Below are 8,763 nucleotides of genomic sequence, written 5' to 3'. Positions count from 1 at the left end.
ACAATTTACCTTCCCAGGCTGGATTGTGGGACATAGAGCAATAGTCAGGATTGTGATGTTGTTGAAGATAGTTGAGTATTTTACTTGCTATTGCTATATCTGTGACAGAAAAGGAAAAAATATCTTTAACACATTTAGGGACAGATGTACGATAATTTCATTTTGCAAGTCTCTAATTACGATGTTTTGCGACTCACAATTAGAGACTTGCAAAATGAAATGTAATAATGTGTCTCAGGCACATTTAGTGATTCCCAGTGGGGTTGCAAATTACGTACCTCATCAATATTAATGAGGTAAGTCACAATTTGCGTCCCGCTGGGAACAGCCAGCACTCACACGGTAGGTGGCCTGTTGGAGACAGCAGACCAACATGTCTGTGACTGCTTTTTCACTAAAGTAGTTTTTTTTAATACAGCCTAGTTTCCTTAAAGGAAAACGGGATGCATTTCAAAAAGGAAAATTAAAAGTTTTATTTTTCTTTCTTCCAGAGTAGGCAGTGGTCTGGAGGGTTTAGGGTGAGTTGGGGGTCGGGTAGTTTTTAGGATCGGCCGGGAATGGTTTTAGATAAGGGCAGGGTAGTTTTAAGGATTTAGGGTGAGAGAACAGGGGGTTGTGGTAGTTTTTAGGATAGGGCAGCGTAGCTTTTAGGGTTCAAGGCAGGGAGTCAGGGTAGCTTTTAGGACAAGGTGGGGTAGGTGTTAGGTTTCAGGTCGGGGTTAGTTTTTAGGACAGGGACGGGTAGTTTGTAGGACAGGTAGTTATGGTTTAGGGCAGGGTCTCTGTAGTTTTTGGAAAAGGTTGGGGTAAGTTTTAGGAAACAGCAGGGTAGTTTTTAGGGTTTGGGGGCAGAGTAGTTTTAGGGCAGGGTAGGTTTTAGGATAGGTCAGGGTAGGTTTTACGACAAGGCGGGGGAGGGGTTAGGGCTGAGGCAGGGGCTTGAAGAGGCAGCCTGTCCTAAAAACTACCCCACCTCTGCCCTAAACTCTACCTTCTCTTAAAAACGACCCCACCTCCACCCTAAAAGCTACCTTGCCCTATCCTAAAACCTACCCCATCTTGTCCTAAAAAACTACCCTGCCCTATACCCCACTGTCCTAAAAACTACCCCACCTCCGCCCTAAATCCCACCCTGCCCTGCCTTGTCTCAAAAAATTACCCCACCCTAAACCCTAAAAGCTATCCTGCCCTGTCCTACATCTTACCCTGACCCCCACCCTAAACTCTACCCGGTCCTAAAAACGACCTCGACCCTGAACCCTAAAACCTTCCCCACCCTGTACTAAAATCTACCCTGATCCCCTGACCTGTCCTAACCCCCACACCCCCAAAAAAAAAACAGCCCCAGTTACCTCTCTCTCCTCTGGTCGCTGCTCCTTCCTGTTCGGCCTGGAACGCTCTCTCTGCTGTTACCACGCATATGCATGGTAAAGGCATGTGTGCTAAATGCATAGGCTTGGTAATGACAGTGTTGTCAATGCATAGCGTTACATTCACCGTGTTGCTAGTGATGATTCCCCGAGCAGATGTATGATGTAACAACGCATGCGTATATCACGCATACCTTTATAACACGCTCTCTACAACGACCTCATCTTTACCACGCATACCTTTACCACGCATGCATTTACAATGAATTTAGTTGTAAAAGCATGTTTTGGTTTAGGAACATGCGTTGTAAATTCTCCCCCGTCTTGCACTCTACACCTGACACCATACTCCATCTGCCCAAGCACTTGAAACTGCCCCTACTACCACCAGCTCTGTGCCCCAACCCCCCCACCCCACCCTGTCATAAAACCTACACCGCCCTGTCCTAAAAACTACCCGATGCCCCACCCTGCCCTAAATTCTACCCTGTCCTAACTACTACCCTGCCCTGTCCTAATAACTACCCCAACCCTCCCGCCCTAAACCCTATAACCTACCCTTTCTTAAAAACTACCCTGACCCCCACCCCACCCTAAACCTTAAAAACTACCCTGCCCTTTCCTAAAACTTATCCCGCCTTTTCCTAAAAACTACTCTACCCCACTCCCTAAATTGTAACAACTACCGGTCGTAAAACAATACCCCTCCCTGTCCTAAAACTACCTGCCCCCCCGCTCTGAAACCTAAAACCTACCCCACCTTGTCCTAAAAAGTACCCAACTACCTGCCCTAAACCCTAAAATCAACCCTGCCTGTCCTAAAACCTATCCTACCCTGTCCTAAAAACGAACCCACCCTGCCCTAAACCCTACCCGCCCTAAAAACTACACCTCCTTGTCCTAAAAACTACCCTGACCCCCCACCCCAAATCCTTAAAGCTACCCTGCCCTGTTCTAAAACCATTCCCACCTGTCCTAAAACCTACTGCAACCCCCAATCCGCCCTAAAACCTACCCTGTCCTAAAAACCACCCCACCCTGTCCTAAAAACTACCATGACCCCCTGCATCCACTCTAAAAGCTTCCCTGTCCAGACCTAAAGCCTACCCGCTGTGTCCTAAAAAAAACTACCCGACCCCCCTAAACCCTACCCCACCCTGTCTTAAAAGCGACCCTGCCCCCAACCTAAACCCTTAAAGCTACCCTGCCCTGTCCTCAAACCTACCCCACCATGTCCTAAAAACGACTCCGACCCCCCTAAACCCTAAAACCCACCCTGTCCTAAACAACCCCGACCCCCTCAATTAATTTAGTTGCAAAAGCATGTTTGGTTTAGGAACAAGCGTTGTAAATTTTCCCCCGATCAGCACCCTACACCTGACAGCATACTCCTCTTGCCCAAGTCCTTAAAACTGCCCTTTTCACCTCCTGCCCTGAGCCCTAACCCCGTCCTACCCTGCCCTGTTGTAATACCTACCCGCTCTGTCTTAAAACCTACCCTGACCCCCCCGCCCTAAAACCTACCCTGCCCTTTCCTAAAAACTACCTTGGCCCCCCTGCCCTAAACCATTAAACATTGCCTGTCCTAAGAAACGACCCCTCCCATCCCAAAAACTACCCTGACCCCCACCCTCAAACATAACACTTACCCCACCCTGTCCTAAAAACTACCCCAGCTCTCTGCCCTAAAAGCTACCCTGTCCTAAAACCTATCCTGCCCTGAAAACTACCCCGCCCTAAACCCAAAAACCTACCCTGTCTTATCCTAAAAACTACCCGCCCACGTCCCACCCTAAATCCTTAAAGCTACCCTGCCCTAAAACTCTTCCCAGCCTGTCCTAAAACCTACCCCAACCCCCTAAACCCTACCCTGTCCTTACAACTATCCCATCCTGTCCTAAAAACTATCCCGACTCCCTGCCCCACCCTAAACCTTAAAAGCTACCCTGCTCTGTTCTAAAAACCAACCCCGCTGTGTCCTAAAAACTGCTCCAGCTCCCCCCAAACCCTACCCTGTCCTAAAACCTACCTTGCCATGTCCTAAATACGACCCCCACTTCCGCCCTAAAATCTACCCTTCCGTAAAAACTACCACACCCTAAAACCTGCCCTGCCCTAAAGCCTACCCCACCCTGTCCTAAAAACTACCCGACCCTGAATCTTAAAACCTTCCCCACCCTCTCCTAAAAAGAACCCCGACCCTGTTCTATAAATGACCCCAACCCCCCCACAAACACGGCCCCACTGCTATTACCATGCATATGCTGTCCTAAAACCTACCCCACCCTGCCCTAAAAACTACCCCTACCCCGCCCTAAACCATTAAACCATCCCTATCCTAAAAGTACCCCTCCCTGTCCTAAAACTACATGACCACCGCCCTGAAACCTAACACCTACCTCACCCTGTCCTAAAACAGTACCCTGACTCCCTGCCTTAAACCTAAAAAGCTACCCTGCCCTGTCCTAAAAACCCAACCCCCACCATAAAAACTACCCTGTCCTAAAAACTACCCTGCCCCCTGCAGACACCCTAAAACCTACACTGCCCCAAAAACTACCCTGACCCCACCCTAAATCCTTAAAGCTAACCTGTTCTAAAACAATTCCCGGCCTGTCTTAAAAACAACCCCAACCCGCCCTGAAACCTACTCTGTCCTAAAAACTATCACAAGCCCCCCACCCAACCCTAAACCTGCCCTAAAACCTACCCCGACCCTCTGCCCCCACCCTAAAAGCTACCCTGCTTTGCCCTAAACTCTACCCCATGTTTCCTAACTTCCCTGACCCCCCTCCCCAAAACCCAAAAACCTACCTAGTCATAAAACCTACCCCACCTCCGCCCTAAACCTACCCTGCCTTAAAAACAACCCCATCCTAAATCCTACTCTGCCCTAAACCTACCCCGTCATGTCCTAAAAAGTACCACAACCCCCCCCCCACCCTGCCCTAAACCATAAAACCTACCCTATCCTATCCTAAAAACGACCCGAACCCTAAAAACCTTCCTCTCCCGGTCCTAAAAACTACCCCAAATGCCATCCTAAGCCCTAAAAGCGACCCTGATCTCTCCTAAAACCTACCCCACTGTCCTAAAAACTACCCCAACCCCCACCTGAAAGCCTACCCTGTCCTTACAACTAACCCACCCTGTCCTAAAAACTACTCTGGCCTAAACCCTAAAAAGTATCCTGTCCCAAAACTACCCCACCCTCTCCTAAAACTACCTTGAGCCCGCACCTAAAACCTAAAAGCTACCCTGCCCTGTCCTAAAAACCCGCCCCCCACCCTAAAAGCTACCCTGTCCTAAAAACTACCCTGCCCCCCGCAGACACCCTAAAACCTACACTGCCACAAAAACTACCCTGACTCCACCCTAAATCCTTAAAGCTAACCTGTTCTAAAACAATTCCCGGCCTGTCCTAAAACTTCCCCTCCCCACCTTAATCAAATCAAATCATTAATATTTATAAAGCGCGCTACTCACCCGTGCGGGTCTCAAGGCGCTAGGGGAAAAAGGGGGGGGGATTATTGCTGCTCGAAGAGCCAGGTTTTTAGGAGTCTCCGGAATGCGGAGTGGTCCTGGGTGGTCCTGAGGCTGGTGGGGAGGGAGTTCCAGGTCTTGGCTGCCAGGAAGGAGAAGGACCTCCCACCCGCCGTGGAGCGGCGGATGCGAGGGACGGCAGCGAGTGCGAGGCCCGAGGAACGGAGGAGACGGGTGGGGGCGTAGAAGCTGAGGCGACGGTTGAGGTAATCCGGTCCCTTGTTGTGGAGGGCTTTGTGTGCGTGGGTGAGAAGTCGGAAGGTGATCCTTTTGCTGACTGGGAGCCAATGCAGGTGTCTCAGGTGTGCGGAGATGTGGCTGTTGCGGGGTACGTCGAGGATGAGGCAGGCCGAGGCGTTTTGAATACGTTGCAGGCGTTTTTGGAGCTTGGCGGTGGTCCCAGCATAGAGGGTGTTGTCGTAGTCCAGGCGGCTCGTGACGAGGGCGTGGGTCACGGTTTTTCTAGTGTCGGCAGGGATCCAGCGGAAGATCTTGCGGAGCATGCGGAGGGTGAGGAAGCAGGCGGAGGACACGGCGTTGACTTGCTTGGTCATGGTGAGAAGAGGGTCCAAGATGAAGCCGAGGTTGCAGGCGTGGTTTGCGGGGGCCGGTGCGGTGCCGAGGGCCACCAGGAGTCGTCCCAAGCGGATGGGGTGTTGCCGAGGATGAGGACTTCCGTTTTGTCAGAGTTCAGCTTTAGGCGGCTGAGCCTCATCCAATCTGCGACGTCCTTCATGCCCTCTTGTAGGTTGGTCTTGGCGCTGGCGGGGTCCTTGGTGAGGGAGAGTATAAGTTGGGTGTCGTCGGCGTAGGAGGTGATGATGATGTCGTGCTTGCGTACGATGTCGGCGAGAGGGCTCATGTAGACATTGAAGAGTGTCGGGCTGAGTGATGAGCCTTGAGGTACGCCGCAGATGATCTCGGTGGGGTCTGAGTGAAACGGAGGGAGGTAGACTCTTTGGGATCGGTTTGAGAGGAAGGAGGCGATCCAGTCCAGGGCCTGGCCTTGGATCCCGGTGGAGCGGAGGCGGGTGATTAGGGTGTGGTGGCAGACGGTGTCGAAGGCAGCCGAGAGGTCGAGGAGGATGAGGGCGACTGTTTCACCGTTGTCCATCAGGGTTCTGATGTCGTCTGTGACTGAAATGAGGGCGGTTTCAGTGCTGTGGTTGGTTCGGAATCCGGTGTGTGAAGGGTCGAGCAGGTTGTTGTCTTCCAGGAAGGTGGTCAGCTGTTTGTTGACGGCCTTCTCTATTACCTTGGCGGGGAAGGGGAGGAGCGAGATGGGGCGGACGTTTTTCAGGTCGCTCGGGTCAGCCGTAGGTTTCTTTAGTAGTGCGTTGACTTCGGCGTGTTTCCAGCATTCGGGGAAGGTAGCAGAAGAAAAAGAGGAGTTGATGACGGCCTGGAGGTGCGGGGCGATGATGTCGTCGGCTTTATTGAAGATGAAGTGAGGGCAGGGGTCCGATGGAGCGCCGGAGTGGATCGAGTTCATGGTGGTTTTGGTTTCTTCGGTGTTGATGTGGGTCCAGTCGTTGAGGGTGATGGTCGGAGGTGTGGGTTCGGTGATGCTTGGTTGGGTCTAGTGTCCGAAGCTGTCGTGGAGGTCGCTAATCTTGCGATGGAAGAAGATGGCGAGGGAGTTGCACAGATCTTGTGAGGGCGTGACGGCGTTGGCGTTGGGGTTGGAGAACTCCTTGACGATGCTAAAAAGTTCTTTGCTGTTGTGGCTGTTTTTGTCCAGTCTGTCGGTAAAAAAAGTTCCTTTTGGCAGCGCGGATCAGGTGGTGGTGTTCGCGGGTAGCGTTCTTGAGGGCGGTCATGTTGTCAGCGGTGTGGTCCTTGCGCCAGGCCTTCTCGAGGGCGCGACAAGTTTTCTTCGATTCTTTGAGGGTGTCAGAGAACCAGAGAGGTTTTTTGGTGTTGGCCTGTCGATGCGTGCGTTTGAGGGGAGCAAGGTTGTCTGCGCAGTTGGAGATCCAGTTCGTGAGGCTGAGGGCTGCGTCGTTGGGGTCGGTGGTGAGGGTGGGTTGGTTGGCGGCGAGTGCGGAGAAGAGTTGCTCTTTGGGGATTTTGTTCCACTGTCGACGAGGGATGGGTTGAGTCCGGAGGTGGCAGGTCTCGCGTCGGAATGTGAAATGTACACAGCTGTGGTCGGTCCAGTGTAGAGCGGAGGTGTGGCTGAAGAAGACGTGTTTGCTGGCGGAAAAGATGGGGTCAAGCGTGTGTCCGGCGATGTGGGTGGCGGTGTTCACCAGTTGCTTGAGGCCGAAGTTGGCGAGGTTGTCGAGCAGGGTGGTGGTGTTGGGGTCGTTGTTTTGTTCCAGATGGAAGTTGAGGTCGCCTAGGAGGATGTAGTTCGGCGAGGCGAGGGCGTGCGGGGAGATGAAGTCGGCGATGGCGTCGCTGAAAGGGGCAGGCGGTCCGGGAGGACGGTAGACGAGGGATCCTCTGAGGGTGGTCCTGGGGTCGGTGAGAATCTGAAAATGCAGGTGTTCAGCGGCGAGAAGGGTGTCTTCGGTGGAGGTGGTGACGCTGATGGAGTCTTTGAAAACGATGGCGATACCTCCTCCTACTTGGTTGGTGCGGTCTTTTCTGGAGATCTTGTAGCCTTCGGGGATGGCGGTGGCGATGTCTGGAGCAGAGGAAGCGTTCATCCAGGTCTCCGTGATGAAGGCGACGTCCGGTGCTGTGGAGTCCAGGAGGTCCCAGAGTTCAACGGCGTGCTTGTGGACGGAACGAGCGTTGACCAGGATGCACTTGAGGTGGTTGATGGTGCGTGGGCTTGTGGTCGTGGTAGTTGCGTGGTGGAAGATGCGTTTGCAGGAGTTGCAGGCGAAGGGTCCATGGGTGCGTTTGGGGTGAGCTTGGAAGCAGGTGTTGGAGCGCCCTGGGTTGAGGGCGTGGAGGGTGGTGGGGTCGTAGCGGATCAGCGGGGCTTGGGAGAGCTGGGGTCCAGGGGTCGTGGCGCTGGGTGCGGGCCAGGCGCGGATGGGCGCAGACGGGCTTGCCGCTGGCGCGCCAGCGGCGCGATCGCGCAGCGGCCGCCATATGAGGTGGGGGGGGGGGGGAGGGGTCAGCTGGGGTCGAATGGGAGCTGGGGGGCGGGGCGTGCAGGAGGTCGCGGCGGGAAAGCGCGAGGGAGGGGGGACAGGTAGAGTGAGAAGAGCTGGGGGAGGGGGGTTTAAGGGTGGAGGGGGGTGAGTGTTAGGAGGTTAGGGAGAGAGATAGGAGTAGGGTTGTGAAGATAGGGGAGGGGGGGTTGTAGAGGTGGGCGAGGGCGAGAGGTAGAGTGAGAGGATAGGAAGATAGGTAATAGGGGGGGTGGCGGGAAGGGGGGAGAGATAGAGAAATAGATAGAGAGATAGGTAGATAGAGAGATAGGTAGATAGGAGGAGTGAGGGAGGTAGATAGCGAACGGGGTAGGTAGGGGTGATGGAGAGGGGGAGGCGAATGAGGGAGGGGGATGAGGCAGGAGCAGGAGGGCAGGCGCGGGGAGAAGAAGACGGAGGAGGCAAAGGAGCCGAAGACAGAAGATAGAAGACAGGAGAACAGGAGAACAGGAGAACAGGAGAACAGGAGAACAGGAGAACAGAAGACCGGAGAACAGGAGAACAGGAGAACGGAAGACCGGAAGAACAGAAGAACAGAAGATCACAGATGAAAATACGAAGAACAGAAGGCAGAAGACAGGCAGAAGACCACAGAAGAAGATGAAGAAGAAGAGAGGCGAACAGGAGAGGCAGAGAAGCACCCAGAAGAAGAGAGCAGACGGGGAAAAGAAGAGTACAGAACAAGATTACAGAGGAGGAGCGAGGAGGAAGAACAGAGAAGAAGAAAAGAAGAAATGAAG

The sequence above is a fragment of the Pleurodeles waltl genome, chromosome 12 (genome assembly GCF_031143425.1).
Source record: "Pleurodeles waltl isolate 20211129_DDA chromosome 12, aPleWal1.hap1.20221129, whole genome shotgun sequence".
Classification (NCBI taxonomy): Eukaryota; Metazoa; Chordata; class Amphibia; order Caudata; family Salamandridae; genus Pleurodeles; species Pleurodeles waltl.
This window is presented reverse-complemented; position numbering follows the sequence as displayed.